Here is a 19718-nt window from a genome sequence, read left to right as displayed (position 1 = left end):
ATTTTACACTGAATTACAAAGGAGATAATTTTTTTCCATATACTACAGCATTAAAAAATTAATCTACTTCAAATTAAGCAGAAAAAATAATCTATCCTCAGTATTTTAACTTTACAGATTATTTAACATTAGCTTTCCAATCTTCCACGTTGTGTTGGTTCCTTCACCCCATGTGAGCCTCATTGTTTTATATGGTTCTTAATTTTTCCTCTGTACTTATCTTTCGGCATTCCTCGCGGGATTAAACTCATTAAATTCGCTGTAGCTAAAAAAATTGTTCAAACCACATAGTTCTTCTTTGCCGTAGAGTTTCCTATATGTACCCTACCTCTACTGTCCCTTCTTCATACTTCCTTGTTCCTCGCTTTCTCTGGAAATTCAATCTTCAGCTTCCTCCTCCAGCATTTCTGTATTTAAATCAGTATTTTAACACTGCCGAAAGGGCGTATATTAGAGTGTTATCCTACGCAGCCATGCATGGAGGAGTAGTTCACAGAAGATCGAACATAGAAGTTCTTAAATGCACTTGTGTACATATAGGCTCATACACAACTTTTGTGGTCATACAATACATGTGTGACGGTGTCTACCGCCCTTATTTTATACCAGTGATCGAATATTTCAAAATATTTGACGCCATAATAATTGAATCTCAGAACCAAGAAAATTCAAATTCCCTGTACACTTTTCAGACTATCTGCTCTGTATAAGTCTTCCCTTCTGTTTTTGAGAATCGATAGGTTCCCAGCCTATATCTTCAATTAAACCCTGGGCACATTCTTTTCATAGAAAATTTTGACAAATCTAGCGAGTTTTGTGGGAAATTATCTAAATAACACTTTCCTCCTGGAATTCTAGACTACTTTACGCGTACTTTTAATGTGTCATAAATAAATAAATGAACATCTCTTTCTTATATTTCCATTACATTTTGCTATTAACCGCGTAATGAAACATAGTTCCCATGAGACTGAATAGCATATAATGCCAATGTGCGAACTCATTTAAAAGTTTTAAGTAAGATAATTATATCAAGGCCAAAGTTCTAAAATTTTTAAATCTATATTCCCTATTTAATAATTTATATTATTTTAATTCCAAAACTCCTGTGATTTAATTTTCTAGTATTGATTCTAAATCCAATTTTCCACGACTCTGATTCCGGTTTTTTGCAATAAATTCATGTTTCCTTTTCGTAAAGTGATTGACTCCTCTTGAAGAATTTGACAATTAGCTTCCTTGTTGGTTAACTCAGGTTCTATGAACATAGAATTTCCTTTTTCTTCATGATAGCCTTCTTACCTGAGCTATTCTATGCTTCATGTTTTTTTAAAGTACGTCGATTCCATGTTGTACTGGTGGTCAGGTAGATGAAGGATTCCATTTGCTCCTGTCTCGTTTCTTGTATTGTAAAATATGTCTTCAACTCTTCTCTTATGCAGGCTAGCATTCTGGTTTTCTTTTTCTCGATACTCACTTTATATTCACAAAATACATGCGTCAAAGCATTCAGGGTTACTGGCAGGTTCACGGGCGTTTCTCTTACTGCAGCATTGTTATCTACGAAACGGTGTGTGATAATTCTGTACAACTGATAAAATAATTGTTTGACAGACTGTGTGTTTAGGAAATTAACCTGTGGAATCAAGTTCCATGTCTTGAAGGTGGCATGAATAACTAACCTTCACTTACTTATTCGTTGTTTCATGTATTTTTTCTAGTCATTAAAAACTGAACCCAACGATTAAGAAATCCACAACACCCCAGCAAGCCTCTGTGTAATTAGCGAGATGAAGTAAGAGAAATAGCATCACTTGCAGATTTACTGCTCATTTTTCCACTTTAAACCGCGCAATCATTATAAAATCCAACCTAAACAATCGAATAAATTTATACGAAGACAAAACTTTATGTTTTAGACAATTTTGCAATGTGTGTAGGCATGTATAATGTTTACACATACGAGTGCTACCTTGTATAAAATAATACGGGCATACGTACTATTTTTTGAACTGCTTTCTTGTATGTAGTCTTATCTCGTTTCAACGGATGAGTTGCCTGTTAATCATAAGTGCCTTCCTAGCATGAGCAATTCTGCACTTGATATCTAATAAGCTTTTTACAATTCATACTATGGTACTTTCGTTTGCCGGTACTGGCGTTTGATTGATTTCACTTGGACTAATTTGTACATTTGACTAGTACATTCATCAAGGTTCGATCGAGGGACGTTCGTTATTACTTAGATCGTCTACTACTCATTTTCAAAATTTACGATAGTAATGACAAAAGTGAAGCATTATTCGCAACCAATCGTTAGAAAGCTCTTTCATCAAGTACGTATATTAAATGAGGTCATTATACCACATGTAACTTCATAAAAGCGGAAAACAGAATAGAGCCATATGGACTGACGAAAATTATAGTTTTATTCCTTATAAGAGACCGCCAAGTAACTAAATTAAAAGGGTGTTTATCAATGGATCTAACAGAGAGTCATGATTTACTTGTTATGATTGGCTAGTGGTTAAAGGTCAAAGGTGAGTAATGCTTACAGTGACTTCACAGTGTCATACTAATTACCCTGGGCAATAAATAACTCGAGAAATTACATAGGCCAAGGGAACATAGAAGAAGTGGTCAGATGATAGTAATGCCATTTCAGAGTCACTTGAAAAGACAGGTGTTCTATCTGAAAAGGGAAAAACTGTCAGAAGTAAAAAAATAGTCTTCAACGCTAATTGACACACGATATGACACGTGATAATCGGACAAGATAACTGTCTGTTTTGGTGTATTCCCGGTGCACGATTTCGGTGAAGTTATATCGGGAACATTAGGAAGAGTATAGTTTCACCAATAATTGGGGAGGGGAGAGAAAGAGGGAGAGTTAGGAATACTATATCGTTAGAAGCCAGTAAAATTGTATGAAAGAGGCATGAAGGGGCAAGGACAGTTAAACATTTTAATAAATGGGAATATGTCGGATAATGTTTGTTATTTAAGACAGAAAAAAGTGAGACAGAAAGTAAATGGAGCTGAAAAATATATTATTGCCAGCAGATAAATGCTCGGAGACTTTGAACTTCAGGCTTAAATCCAAGAGAAGTTCTTTTTCTTCCCCACTTATAGGCAATTGAAGCGTGTGAAATAACATACAAACACTAATCCTCCACTGCATTTTATTCAGGGATTCGTTCTTTTTTTGTTAAATATTTGATAAATTAAACTCAATCGTTGCAAGGCCTGCCGGTATTATCATTCTGTGAACGACCGTTCTTTATTGGCTAATTAGACTGCCTCGGCCTGACCTCTCCTGGCCGACACCCCGACGAGGGGCATGAGGATATCCCCGGGCTAGGAATTGGGGACACCTGCAGCTACCTTAAATGTATCCAAAATTCCTAGCCGACCTCTAATCACCATCCTTTCCGCGGGGAGGGTCGGCAGGCGGGGAGGGTCGGGGGCGCCGGGCTGGGTGGTTCCGTGAGGTGGGTTGGAAAATCGATCTAGGGGCGGCGGTGGGGTCGTGAGCGAAGGTGGAGGAGGGGGGGGTGCGGTTTTGCAGAAGTTTTAACCGGGGTTCCTTTTTATCGTTCGGGTTCAGTCGGTTAAGTATCCCCTTCCCTACTAAGGGATGGAGGGGGTGGAGAGAGGGTTGAGGGGTGAGTCGAAGGGGGGTGGGATAGGTAGGGGGTTGATGGGGATAGGACTGCGGTCGGTAGCAAAGGGGAGTGCGATAGAGTGGGAAGAAGGTTGGAGTTGTGGCAAACAACCCCCTTTCCAAAATAAAAACATATTTCAATTTACATAAAATCGTTTTCATTGGAGGCGTGGCAATTCAACTTTCACGAGATGAATTACACAATGAAAATCGATAATCTGTCAAAGATGAATAATTATATTTTGTAGCCTTCGGGTGTAAAATTTACAATTTTGACTACTTGACTTTTCTCATATTCTTTCCATAAACTTCGGCTTTGACCTTATCACGTCACTCAGAACTTTCCGCTTTCCGGGGGGTATGCGGATGCAAAACAAGCACTAGGCTTACTAATTCGGTTTTCCACTCTGTTACTTTTACTATTACACAGCCCAGGTTTTGTGGCGAAGCAACGTCGTTATTATAACTTCAATGCAACAATTTTAGAGTGAAAATCATTCGCCTCGCCTGGACTCAGAACCCGGATCCGCGGATGTCCGGCCGAGTGCATTAGCCAGTTAGGCTATCGATGAGTCCTCTTAAACTGTGAAATTTTGAGGAGTTTAAAAAGGTTTTAAAATGATCCGAATAATTTTTACACTCTGACGTTGTTGCATCGAAATACGTATTAGCGGATGATTCCGTGAAAATTTGCGGTATTTCCCACAGTTTTTTGGAATTTGATCGTTATGGGAGTACAATGCTGCGTCGTCGTGAAGCATAGCCGGACTATGAGGTATTCAAATTATTTTTACTTTTAGCAAATTCTTTTACGATTCAATATTTCATCATTGGAACCATACATTAGTTACATGAGGTTCTTGTATATCTAGAGTTTTGTTTTGAATAATTGGGTGATCAATTTCTGAATTATATTGAAGTTTTGACTGATAGTCGAATTATATTGTATGCGGTGGAGATAAGCTAGATTTGAAAAACTTTGTTATGATAATTTAAATTGCCTCTCAAAATTATTAGAGGACCTAGGTTGGGAATCATACACTGAGAAAAAGTTAAATTATAGATTGAACCACTAGCATGAGTTGAAGGCAGATCTGTTGAGCGATGATATTGAAAATGGATTATACTTCCCATTATTATGGCAGGAGAGATCATTTAAATAGAGATAGAGAGATCAAGTTAGGTTAAGAATTCATATTTTATTCCTAGTTTTAAGTTTCACTTTCTCGCAAACCGCACTTCCACCTCAGCCATGTTTCTTTCTTCAATGCCATGCGTTTCTTATGTACAATGACCGGTAAAGGTGGGACTTCACTCACCGGGACGGTTTATACTTGCCCGCTTGGGCAGTCAATGAACTTTTGTGTAGAACAGATGGATATAAGATGATATTTTCCCCACAAATAATGATGAATTAAAATCAAGCTATCAAACTGCATCGGAGGGGAAAAGTCTTTTGTCTTTCGAAGAAAGTCTGGTTGTATACTCAACCCTTTCTCACATCCTGGTGGTGGCTTGCTGGGTGCCATGTATAATATACTAATCCATTGCTTTTCCCGCATGTGTGATTAACTTTCAGCGATATCATCAATATATACGTTAGTTACGTTCGTTCATTCCAAGCTTTTTCATCATTGCAGTTAATTTCACACACTCCGTGTTCACATAACGGTTGCCTCACGAATGAGTCCGTATTTACAGCATTTTGATATTAATTACAAATCACTTGGTATTGCGTGATATCTGCATTAGCATAAAACAATGATATATAATCAACCTAACGTATATACACTGAAGAGAAACGTTAGAGTTATTTGCTGAGGTAATTGAGTTTTGCCAAAAATGGTGACTCGATAAAAATGAACTGATTAAAAAACGGATAAGTACCCGTTAGGTAAATTTTTTAATGATTTTCTGCTTCCTAAACGGTAAACATTTAGATTATATGGAAGCATTCGTTACATCTTTTAAATATTTAATTGGTACTTGAGTCGCCTCTACTTAATACACGCAATTAATTGTAATGGGAAAGTGCTACCTAACTCATGGCATACACGGGTCACAGGCGCCTTCTTATTTATGCCATTTATTTTAACTAATTTTTCTTGATATATACACAGGCATTAATGATTATATGAGTTATAGAATCAGACATGACCAACTTGATCAGATTATTAGCATTAAAAACATGAAAACGTATTCGAAAGCTTTTTCTGTTCAATTATTCATTTGTGTTTGTTGGGCTGGAAATCAAAATCATTAATATTTCTCTGTAACGTCACTTACAAATCTATTGTTTCAACATGTAATGGATTTTGCCTCAAAATTTCTTTGATGCTTCAACTCCATTCAAAATGCACTGCATTCACGTTTTCCTGCATTCTTCAAATTTTTCTCAACAGTCTCATCTCTTTGCCTTCAATAATAATAATTAAATATTAATTTATCGTTGCTGCCCATTTTATTTTTCTTCTGCCAGGGAGAGTCAAAACAAAACCTTGAAACATATATTTTTAACTTGGTAATTTCTTGAACACAAAAGGTTCTTAGTTATATTATTTTCATATTCACTCTCCGCTGAGAGCAAAAGCAACATTTTAGCCCATTGAAATTTCTCCGTAATTCTAGAAATATTATGATTTTAACTGCTAATAAGACCAATGGTGTCAACAATTGGCGTGCTTGACCTGGTCAAGGTGAGTTTCTTAGAGATGTGTGTCCTCAAGGGAAGTGTCTTAAAATATTTCTATTTGAAAGTTGCCTAGGTCACAAGTAAACTTGTAGGAGTGGTATATATGAATCACCAAATTACGTTAACTGATGAATTGCAATGTTTCTCCTCTTTACTGCTCAATAAAAAAATGAGGATATGCTGTTCCTCGGTGGTGCATGTTGCAAAAGCACCTGCAACGATTACACTATTATTGCACCACATTGTTGCTTTCGGGCATTATGCTGCAAACTGTGGAAAAATCATGACAGCATGACTATCACTATTGGCGATTAATGGAACAGTGGGTCACCATTTTGAAATTTTAGTTCACTCGGAAGGATTTCATTAGATTCACTCTATTAATTTACTTCCATATCTCATTGACTCAACGACCTGTTCACATCACAAAAAACAACACCTGATTTTCAAATTAATTCATTACAATTAGTAAATGAATAAAAACATCAAAGGAACCGGGAGGAAATCCAAAAGAGTAAATCAATCGACGTTTCCAGCTCACTGTTGCAATTTCGAGCGCATGTGTGAGAGATTCCACTGTGGAGAAGATCTTCGATCAGGATTCGAGCCCGAATCTCAGTGAAACTGGAGGCGCTTAAGTTCTAACACCGGTCTCCGTGGTCCCGGTCCTATTCCGGACACGGCACTCCCTGACGCGTAACCCATCATTAGATGCGTCGGAATCCCCCTAATTAAGAGAATTGTGGAGAGATGTGGGTGAAATAAATGCCAAGGGATGCTGCATTTACGCTTGGGTGGCCATTTCCAAAATGCGTTGAGAAATTTATTGGGAAATCTATTAATGAAATTAATATAGTTTTTAATAATATTAATAGAAATTAATATTAATAGATTAATTCAAGACCGTTAGGAGCAAGGAGCACTGAGTTATGTGTGCAAAACACCATGGAAAACGGTGTCGCTTATTTCGGACATGAATGAGCAAATTTATTGAATCTGAAAATCTATAACTTTAACAAGTTATTTACAATAATCTCCTAACATTTGTTGGAACAAAATTATGCATTGCTGTCAGCATTAGATTAATAACAAACTAAAAATCGACAAACTTTTATATGGGAATGGATGAATAGTAATTACAAAATTAGCATGATATTTCAAGTATTAGTAGTTTTAGGGGAGGCGACCGACATCCTAGTTCATTTGCGCCATTAGGGATGGATGGGAAAAGAAAAAGGGTGGAGAGAAACCCGGCGTCGGCATATGCCTACTCTTGTCGAAAGGCACCAAGGGGTCCGCAGTTTAAGGTCCCATCCGACGGACTTCGTACTCACTCAAAGTGCCCTCAACAAAGCACCTCAATTAGGGTTCGGGATACCACTGAAAAAAATCTACCACCTACGGGATTCGAACCCGGGCCCTCTTGGTTAGCTTTTTTGTTATCCACCACACAATCCCGATCCCTATTTCATTTCAATGTTCATGAAATTTTTATATACTACCTTGATCAATAAGTTCCCGGAATAACCACCGTGTGGCGCTCCCATCGTTCCGATTGAGTTCTGTTTTTTTTGTTAAATTGGTACATCTGTTAATGATATTCCCTTTAAATCTTAGTGTCATAACTTGACATTTGCAAAAGTTACGTAGCCAAGAGTACATCTATCTCTGTGTGTGTTGGCGATTTTTTACAATTGCAGAAATGGATTTAAATTTGCAACAACGAACTTGTATTAAATTTTGCGTAAAAACGGATTTAGTGGCGCACGGACGTTGGAAAGGTTGGAAAAGTGTTTCGGCAACGATTCTCTAAAAAAAACGGTCGTTTACCAGTGGCACGAGCGGTTCAGAAGTGGTCGTGAGTCAATGGAAGATGATGAACGCAGTGGCAGACCATCGACATCGAAAGTCGGTGAAAAAATTGATAAAGTAAAAGAAATGTTGGTCAATAACCGCAAATTAACCATCAGAGAAATAGCGGAGGACTTGAACATTGCCTATGGATCCGCCCAAGACATTGTGGTTAATGATTTGGGTTTCCGTCGTGTAGCAGCAAAGTTGGTGCCGAAAGACCTCAATTTCATGCAAAAAAGAGACCGTGTTGACGTCGCAAAAGACATGATTTGCGAGGCTGAATCCGATCCCACATTCATCAAAAGGATCATTACTGGAGACGAGACGTGGGTTTATGAGTACGACACGCAATCCAGACATCAGGCAAGTGAATGGCGTTCACCAAATGAGCCGAGACCAAAAAAACCACGTCGTTTTCAGTCAAAAAAGAAGGCAATGCTGACGGTTTTCATGGATTACAACGGTGTAGTGCATCATGAATTTTTGCCAGAAGGCCAGACAGTAAACAAAGAGTATTATTTGGGCGTTATGAGACGTTTGCGTGAAGCAATTCGCCGAAAGAGACCAGAAATGTGGGCAGAAAACTCGTGGATTTTGCACCATGATAACGCACCGTCGCACAGTGCTATCATTATTCGTAATTTTTTGACGAAAAATGCAACAAATACCATCCAACAGCCACCGAATTCACCTGATTTGGCTCCCTGTGACTTCTTTCTGTTCAATCGAGTTAAAAAACCATTACGGGGAACGCGTTTTAGCAGCCGAGAGGAAGTAATGGAAAAATCGCAGGAAGCACTGATGGACATACCGAAAACCGAATATAAAAAATGTTTCGAGGATTGGATCAAGCGCTGGCATAAGTGTGTTGCAGTCGATGGGGATTACTTTGAAGGGGACAATATAGATTTAGATGAATAAACTTGTATTTTAATTTAAACTTGAATAAATTCCGGGAACTTTTTGATCAAGGTAGTATTAAATGGGATAAATGTATTTCTTTGGAATTCAAGCATTATACAGGTATATCTGTGTATGTATGTATGTATATATATATATATATATATATATATATATATATATAAATATATATATATATATATGTATATATATATGCTTGAATTCCAAAGAAATACATTCATCCTATCAAATGTGTACCAATTTCATGAAAATTTAAATAAAATGGGGATCGGATAGGATATACTCATTCACATTGAAATATATATAATGAAAAGGGATAGGAGCAGATATAAAGGAGGGACACAGTAGAGGTGGGGAAGGTGAAATCAGGAAAATCACAAGTGTAAAAATATTTCCTAGACCTGGACCTGAACTCCGTATCGTTCCACTTGCCTGGCGGATACTCATAACCACTTGAGCTATCCAGGAAATGTATGTGTATACACACACACATATATATATATATATATATATATATATATATATATATATATATATATATATATATATATATATATATCAGGCTTAGGAAAGTTAAAATCGGGATGTTTTTGAGAGGAAGACACCCAGACGCATGGCCAATCAGAGCATTTACCTATTCCTCGCCGTCGAGAGTCGTGAGGGAGGACACGCGTTGCATGTGCGTACGCCAGCCGTGGAAAAAGACGGCCCAGTCCGTCTTTTAGGTGCCTCGGGAGGGATTAGGGAAACGACCAAATCCTCCACTTGTGCCGAACGTAAAAGGGGCCGCCTGGCTTAGAGGCGACTCCCTCCCGCTCTCCCTCTACACCTGCCGCCAATCTCAAGGTTTCAGTCTCGGGCCAATAAGCAGCCCCCCTAGCCCGCCTTCGTCCTTTTCCTGACCTCCTCTCCCCTCACCCCCGTCGCCCACCTGACAGCCATGACTTACCACGCTCCCTAATTAAGGCGCCCACCCCGGCCAGACCCCTCTTTTCGCGGGGGGGGGGGCGGAGGCCGACCCTCCCCGTTCCGCCAATGAGGCTCGGCCGACTCCAGTCATCTCGCAAGTGCCCCGGCCGACTATTCCGCGCCCATCTCCGGGAGGTCGAGTGGGCTGCGTGCCTCGACCCCCTCGCGCTGGGCCCTCCTTAAAGAGAAGGGAGCAATTCTCTCTTCCCTGGCAAGGATTCCCACGGATCGGATAGGTGATCCGGCCAAACAGCATCGATTGGCTCTGTTGATTGTACAGCTGTAAAGCCTAGTATTTCGAGTTCCTGCTCTTCATAGACCTATATCCGCAACCTTTTTACCTTTAAATACAGTATTTTCAAATACCGGTGAATATGAAAGGCATATGAAAATCTACACAACTATCCGCAATTTAGTTCTGCGGCGTGTAGCAGGGTGTGGTAGGCACCGGATGAAAAAAATATGAATCAGAAAGTCAAAGCTATTAAACTTAAATGAGACAAAAAAATAAATTTGTTCTGTTCATTTTTCGGGGTAGGTGTCACTGTGGGGTCATGAAAAATAATTCATATCAAACGATGATTATTTTATGAATGGAAACCATCATATTCAGCTCCGCGTTTGTGACTAGCTCACTATATCCGATAATGCATTTTCCCGGAATTAAACGGAAAAGCGAATTTAAAATCTCTTCAAACGAAACATTTTATGAAATTTGAATTCAAATTCTAAATATTTGCTATTAACCTACGCCTAATAGCTTTCATGCATGGGGTATTTTACTTACATCTACGTTATATCCCAAAAGCCACCGCAAGGGCGTATGGCTGGGTATGTCAGATTACCAACTATGCATTCCCAACCATTACATTTCTACACAGAAATTATTCCAATAATGCACTCGAACAAAGTTATTCAACACGGAGGAAGCTATTTACATGGAAAAGAGTTTAATAACAGGATAATGCAATAGCAGCATAATTCGAAAGCAGCGTAATTCAATAACCGAATAATTCATTAAGAGCGTAATTTAATAACAGGATATATTCAACTCATGCAAGAACAATGTCATTAAAAAATATATATATATCCAAAATCCAGGCAAGGCATGGACCAAATATACGTGTACACTGTCAATAATAATTATTTCCTTTCCATTAAAGATCCCTGATTTTACGCACGTGATCTAATCTACCACAGTCATTCGGGGTCTGTAATAAGTCTTTAACATTCAGTGCGTAAATTTCGTGTATTTCAAACAACGTTCAATTAATGGCTCCCATTCTAATTTTTCCAAAAGTGTCGTGACACAGCCACGATTTTCTTACTTCGTACGAACCTAGGTGCTCTACGTTTCACTCGATTTAGTTCCAAAATCAAGCCAACTTCATGAGGATTCCATACATCCGCAGCGTACTCTGAGGGGCACCTAACTTACTTAAAATAACAAAGTTCCTTGATAATTTCATTTTAATTCCCAAGTATTCTTTTTTATGGATATAAACTTCTTATTTGCAAATCCCTATTTTTCGTGAGAGTGTTTACCTCAGAAAATATTCGTAGATGTTGTAACACTTAAATATTGTACCGATTCTACGTTTGTTACATTAGTTTTCTGTGTGCTATAAATGTTTTCCGGTGAATTGCTCTTTAAAAATTCATCAAATACGTTATTTAAACTTGATTCTAGCTTCCATGTATCTAACCACTTATGATTTGAATTTAGGTCATCAGTTAAGAAACTCTATCCTCATGACTGAATATTTCCCTAACATCACTGCCTTGTCAGAAAATAGACAAAGGTTACTGGAAACCTGAGACCCGTTGTCATTGATGTATAAAAGGAAAAATAGTGGAACAGTAAGCCTTCCTTGTGGCACACTCAATGAGACGCCTCCTGAGTCAAACGCCCATTCTACGTATTAGCACCCTTTACTCGCGTCCTGTTGAAAATTGATGAGATCAGTTCGGTATATACTTATCTATATCGTATTTTCCCACTTAAGAAGAAAATTTTACGAAGTACTTTATCAAATGGCTTTTAAAAATCTAGAAATATAGAATCGACTGTAACATTATTTTTATTCAAAAACGAAGTATTGTGAACGGAAAATGTGAATTTTGTCTCACAAGATCTACCCTGAGGGAAACCGTGTCGGTTTTTCATCATTAAACCCTAGAACTCGAGATATTTGATGATTGAACTAAAAATTAAGTTCGCTAATATTCTTCATGAAATGAATGTGAGAGAGATCGGTTCGTTATTCCTCCGAACTTGTGTATCGCCATTTTTAATGTTGGTCTTGACATTGGTTGTTTCCAGTTATTGGGTACTGTGCGATCATTTAGAAAATTTTTAAATATTATTCCCAAATAAGCATCTACGCTCTCGTTTTGTATACGCAGGCAGGGATTTAATCAGGTCCTGGCGATTTGTTTGGATTAATATCTTTGAGTCTGTATTGCTAGACTCATGCTCATGGAACCAATCTGGTGTCCACTCGAATTGTTTCGCCGAGCGATTATCAAAACTATTACGAACATAGTATTTAATTGGACAAGCTTTTTCTTAACGAGTGGTACGTTTCTCTCCGTTGATAATTAGGGAGGGCGCTCTCGACTCATTTCCCGGAACCACGGGTGCATATGACCAAGTTCTTTTAGGGTTATTCTTGAAATAATCACTTAATCTTTTGTTTTGAAATTCTTTTAAGGACTTGCGACATACCTTTCTTTCTAACGCTTTAGCTGTTAAATAGTTTTTTGTATTATTTCATTTCGTTTATTGCTAGACTAATTCTTACATACTCTCCTGAATCCCGAGTACCATACCTTTAAGTGTCCAGTACTTAACGTATCTTCACACTGTATCATTTAGGTTCCGTTCTATCATTTTTCAATTAATCATGTTTGTATTTCTATACTGCGTGGAAAGAAAGTACTCCACAAGCTCCCACTGTCTTGGTGGTTAGTAATTTCCGAAAATGGTTCGTAAATCTGCAGAAACTTAGACCTTAATCCGTACGGCCCAGTTAAATATACATAACTTTCTTTTTTGGTCCTTAGTTGTCTCCATATTTGTATTTAATTTAACTGGCACTTTCAAGTGGCCACTAACTCCTCCAAGTGTTGCTATATTTCGAACGCCTTCCGATAAATGTTTTGCCAATAGATCAAGTATACTATTTCCTCTGGTAGTTTAAGTACCTTGTGTAATTGATATCACAACTTCGATTTAAAAACACAGAGCTATGGCTCGCATGACTTACTTCCCTCTTTAAATCCATAGTTGCTCCAGTCTATGGAGGGAACATTGAAATAACCTCTGAGTGTAACTCTCTTATTCACGATAAGGTAATTTAAACTAGTGCTCTCTATTCCTAGTTCTAAAATGTGTGTGCCTTCGGAATCGGGAGGCATGAGTTAAACACAATTATGTACTCTTCTTGGCCTTGGGCTTTATTATTGAGCAACAAACCCTTCATATCTTATTATTAGCGAAGAATTCTGATCTGCTTTCGTGAAAATCCTAAAAAGCTATGAATACTCCTACCCAACTCTTATTCAAAATCTCCCTTCTATAAATTCTTAAGTCTTTAGGAAAAACCTTCTATCTTTTTATTAATTCTGATAACCAGCTCTCAATTCCAATATTTATATCGAATTCGGTACTTCAGATCATGGTAAAACTCTGAGAATTTTTTTTACAAACTTTGGTAGTTAATTATCACTTTGGAGATACAATTATCCTGCATGATTCTCTGGGATGTTTCTTCTCAATACTCACTTTTCTAGACATTATTTTTGCCTGTTTATTTTTATTTACTAAGCCTAGCCTTTTATTGTGCTTTCCGTTTTTTTGTAGCAATTTCTATTGGAAACACCCCTGGAATGCTTTTCGTGTGAATGCATACTGATTGGCCTTCTCTCAAACTTAGCAACTAAATTTTGAAAACCCTGTGGGTGACTGAGAGTAAGAAACAATAAAAATAGTACGTGACCCTGTACCCTTTTTTATTGAAGATTTGGAATGTTAAAAGCTCAGCTCCTCTATACCTGTTCTTAATCCTTCCTAACCGCTTTTGTCAGGATTTGCTAAAAGTGCTATAGTCGTATTAACGCATTATGTTTCGAGATAGTATCTTCCAACGTGGTGAATATTGCTCCTACAAGGATAATATGTGAGTTCTGGTATGTCTTTATAAATTGATGGCCTCGTGTTTCTCGGAAACGTACACTCGCCTTACAATTTTCATTCATTACTGGCACAGTGTTCTTCGGCGTTTCATTTGTTCCGCTTGCCTTCGACAAACGTTTACTATATGCCTCATCCGTATCATAAAATAAGCAATTAACTTCATTTGGAACCTTGATGCATTCATCAAATATCCGTCAAAACTGTAAAATCGAAATACTTTTTAATTCTTCGAACTTTAATTTTAATACGCCGATTTAAACCAACTTGTGCCATTGTTAAACGCCCTTTAAATGCAACAAAATGGCAAATTTTCTATTTGTAAACTAAAAGAGGGCCGTTGGCCAAAGAGTTCCGAGGCAAAGAGGGGTGAAATTACACAAAGCAAGAAGGGGACGGGAACTTTTCCTCGAATAGAACCAATTTCAGGTGCAACCGAAGCCCGAGTTGGGAGAGTGGGCATAGGGGAGAGGGAGTGGGCCATGTTCCGCAAGAAAAAAGGGGTGGCTGATTGATTTGTATAATCTCATGTTGCAATCGACCCATTTAATTTACAGAGGATAAACATAATACAATTTTCCATAAAATCCTTGTTTTAATTGTTGCATTAAAATTCATTCAATAAATTGATTTTGTAAGCATTGGTTTATTGTCAAGATAGTACCTTGCTTGAAAATTTTCCGTCATTTTACCCTAAAATATTCTTCCCATTTGAAAGGCATCAAAATCAAATTTGGCTGCTCAGGTTTCCTTGTTTAAATTAAACTTCTTATAAAAATGATAGAATTATTCCCTATTTCCTAGAAGAAGCGGGAGATGCCACAGCAGTAGGTTTTGACGGAATCTTGCGCTAATATGCATTCCAAAATAACAATTTCAGAGTTGAAAAATGTAATTGTTTAAGAGGGGGCCTCCATAGTTTAACCGGCTGAAGCACTCGGCCAGGCCTAGAGGGATCCGGGTTCAAATCCCGGTCAAGTCGAATGATTTTTACACGCTGAAATTGTTGCATTTGTGAATTTGCCGTCAAAAGAGCTAGCCCACGTACCCTTAAGGACCTTCCGGAATTCACCTATTAGGGAACCTTCGAATCATAAAAAAGCTGCTGGAAAATGTGTGTCGACGCTCAATTGGATATACTTTAAAATATTATGAGGTATTGCAGCATTATCTGAAATAACTTTTTATCCGAAACCTTTCCCGATACTTGCTATGCATTTTTTTCTATTTTCTATTTTACAGTACATTGCAAGCCACCTCTAGGGTGTGTTACAAACCTTGAATAGCGTGCTGTCGCAGCTCTATTTAAACACTGGTGCTGTAGCGTATGGATATGGTGAAATGGACATGAGAGTACAATAGGGAATAAGCCAAGATGTGCGAAATGAGGAGTGGTCATGCGCAAAGGGCGAGGGAGTGAGTGAGATAAGGGGAGTGTGGGTTTGGCGCTTCGCGAGGAGAGAGAAAGGCAAGGGAATGAGTGTACCAAGTGTTGGGAGATGGCGGTGGGGGGATAGGTCAATCACTTTGAGTTTGGATGAGCGTGATTGTGGAGCGAACGAAGGGCGAAATTATTTTTTTTTTTTGAGGATGCAGTGAAATACACGATTAGAGATGTGGGCTTGTTCAAATTGGAATTAAAATTTTGAGAGCGAATCCGTGGCCTCCAGCCGCTGGACTTTTATCATTGACAGGATTCGTTTGAAGCGGGTAACCTTGGTTTTTTTTGTAGCAGAGCAATTTTGGGGCGGCAATGACGTGATAGGGTATCGCATTCAATGGGTGCTCAATTGACGAAGGTCAGTCACGGTGAATTGAAATCATGAGACACGTGCGTTGATCAGCGAGATTAATGAAGCTCGCGTTAAGCTGGATTGAATCCCAAATGCTATTACGCCAGATAAGTTCTGAATTATAACGGCATGTGTTTCAGAGTATAGATGAACGAACCTGAGACAAATACATTGGGTACGGGTCGTAACTCATCGTTTAGTGCCCAAAAAGGGATGTATATCAAAAGAAATAAAAGAATCGTTCGATGAAATCATCGACGCAAGTGGCGCCCCACGAATGAAGAAGAATAGAAGTCGCGTTTTGAGACACGTACAAGTGTTTAGCAGCAACCACATGCTTTTAGTGAGGGGGGGGGGGGAACTCAACATATTCGAAGACTCAGGGTTATGTTAAATCTATTACGAAGATATAAAGAGTGTGGTTTTGCATCTGACATTGGAGACGTAATGAAACCTCCTAAGTACATTGGCAGGGCCGACAATTGCCACAAAATAAGAGAGTTAGAACCTTGAACGGATAGATTCGAGAATCACTTTTTCCCTTGCACTATTCGTGGCAACAATAAGAGGGGGAGCACCTAAGACAGTAATATAATATAATAAGGAAAGTTGGTGAAAGAGTTTCCTCAATCACACCTTTCCTTTTTATATTGCGGAAGCAGATACAAAAAAAATAGCATACAATAAAATAGCATGATATGTTGAGGGTGTTCCTGCTCTCGCTTAATCCCCCTGTAGTGTTCTGATATAATTAACATCAATTACACAACTTGAGAAAAATAAATATCAAACAAGATGACACAGTAGCATTAAATTACAGAAGTAATGTAGAACCCAAATTTAGTACAATTAGAGTTTATAATTATTATAAGAAATAAGTATATTATTTTGTGTTAACACTTCAGTTTACAGTGTCAAGTAATAGATACCCGCTTTTGAAAACGGGGGTTTGCAAGATGGAACTCCATCAGAACTCTCTCCAAGTCTGGCATCCTAACGCTCCCCGCCGTACACCCTTGTACCGGGTGGGCTCTAGTTGAATGTAGGAGTATGTAGATAAAGTCCATTGTATTTGTGAATTGCCCATCCGAAACGTGTTGAATACCAACCGGTGATTAGTGCCTTAATTTCATGTGTGCCTGCTCTCTTTTATAATTTCTTTTCTTTTAGATTTTCTTTCTTTTCTTTTCCTCTTTGGGTAGGTATGGGAATATCTGCTGGCCACAAAATACTCGTAATACTAGGAGGACTGTTGGATGTTTGGTGTTCAGTCACCCCCTTTCCACGCGGTTTTGGTGGGTACCAGGTGCATGAGAAAATAGAGCGAATGTATGCAGAATGGCTGGTGACCTCCCAACGGCTTGCGGGGTATTGTGTAGTCGTAGATATGGGTGATCACGGACTCGGTGCGTGAAGGGGGCTCTCCTATCCTGGTAGCGAGGACATGGCGGCAACATCTAGTCATCGTCTTCATGGGATGTCACCGTGGACAAAACTCAAGGCTGCAGCCAAACCTGGTAATCGCAATCCTCGCAGTGGACATAAGAGTCCCCATAGAGAACTAGATGGAGAACTTCCGTGTGGCTGGTGGAATAAAGTGCAGAAGTAGCGGCACTTGGCCGAGAACCTGCGCGTCACCAATGGTTACAGGAAGACCATCCATATAGCAGCCATTATGGCTGGTACCCTCGGATCATGGGAACGGAGGAATGATCACATTCTCTCTCGCCATCCAGAAGAAGTCATCGAAAAGGAAGCTGTGTTAAGCTATACTTACAATGTACACCCCTAGCCGCCATATGGGCGTGTGGTGGGGGATATTTGGTCACCAATCTTTCATTTTCAATCCAACTCATAACAAATCTACACCAATATTAGTTCGATAATGCACTGGAGCAAAGCTAATCACACGAGAGAAGTCACTTACATGTAATAATGTTCGATGACAGGATACTCATATGTAAATCATACGAGAGGAATGCTTCGAATCTAAGCTAAGAAGTCACTATTGGTAGAATATCGTGTTCTGCTGCTACGGACGTTTACAAGAAGCATATTATCCTAAAGGATCTCAACTTTTTCTTAGGCGTGTAAACTCTGACTTCTCTACATGTTCGTGGGTAGTTATGTCTTGGTGGATGCAACATTAAATAGTATAGCGAATGAGCATGAGTGAGTGAGTTCGAAGTGAAGCTATTATTTTAATTTTTGGTAGCATTGAACTTGTAATTGAACATGTAATTAGGCACGTTGAGAGCCATTTAGGGATCTATCCATCCCCTTGGAGAATGGAAATTCACCGTCTTATGTTGACTCATATTCATTTTAAGAAAAACGAAAGGTGAGGGAGGTAAGGAAGTTTGGAGGGTGGAAACACGCCTGATCTCCCAAATCATGCTTAACTAGTCTTAACGCTAAAATTACCAGGGTATACTTTATTAGAAGCAAAAAAATGCCTGAAAGAATATTTAAAAACTTTCCGTAGTTGACATAGATACAGGAATCCGAAGGAGAAAACTTTTTGGGTGTTAAAATTGACATCAAGAACTTCATGGGGTTCACACACAAGAGGAATATACTGCTATGGGATCACTACTACATCTTTCCAAATATCCAAACTGTTTACCCCCCAAAATAATTCATTAATTTCTTCTCCATCTTTATTATCAATGGTCCTATGTACCACATCTGCTGCGCGAAATCTAAATTCCTGTTCAATATTCCCTTCAAAAGGCTTATTTTCCCATTTCTTGAAATAGGATCTAACAGTGATCCAATGAAATAATCCCCCCATATGCTTCCCTCATTAAGAATACGCATAATTCTATTTCAAATCTTCTTTCAATGTTTTCCTAAACCATTTGTAGGGCTGTTTCCACCAATATTTTATCTATTCCCAAGTCTAAAGTTTACTTAAATTCCCTTAGTGCCTTTTCTGTTTCAAAATTAAGTATTCTTGGTCTTACCCTATTTTTATCTTATCTTATTCTCTGTCTACGAGTGCAATTTGAAAATTTCTCGGAATGGCCTAGCTCTTGTGTATCTAATTTTTTTGATGTAATATTTTTACAGCACAGATTCACTAATCATCTTATCTCCCTCGAGTATTTCTTGGCTCAAGTTTAGATAGTCACACCGTATATTTAATAGTTTTTTATACCCGAATTTTTCATGCTCATTTCCCGAGAGTACTTTTCCTTCCTGTCTATCGCACCCATTCCAACCTTCCTCTGAGGTCGCTCTGAGTCCTTTACCTCACTCCTTCCGCTCTAATATATTTTTGCCTTAATTTATCCTTTATCTGATTGTACTTCATTCTGCATAATTTGTATTTACTTTTTTTCATCCATCTCCCGTTTATCTTCCTAGACATCACCTATACTTCAATATTTATTCGTCCATTCTTGCATACCACATATACATTTTAATTTGCGGCTTTCGATTCCACTTTTGACAGCTGTTAAGGTCTTTGCCTAATTTTCTCCATCTCTTTCAACTAAATTGTAAATTTTTCCATTCCTTACTCTTATCCCCTCAAAGGTTATACAGCAATGATAATTAAAGAGTAATTTACACCGGAGGGAAAGTTAGCAAGCGAGGAATGTCATTTGCAATAAACATAAAGTTTGG

Source organism: Hetaerina americana, unplaced genomic scaffold, assembly GCF_022747635.1.
Source record: "Hetaerina americana unplaced genomic scaffold, ioHetAmer1.1.p SCAF_2, whole genome shotgun sequence".
Classification (NCBI taxonomy): domain Eukaryota; kingdom Metazoa; phylum Arthropoda; class Insecta; order Odonata; family Calopterygidae; genus Hetaerina; species Hetaerina americana.
The sequence above is the reverse complement of the archived record's forward strand: the minus strand, read 5'-3'. Positions refer to the sequence as shown.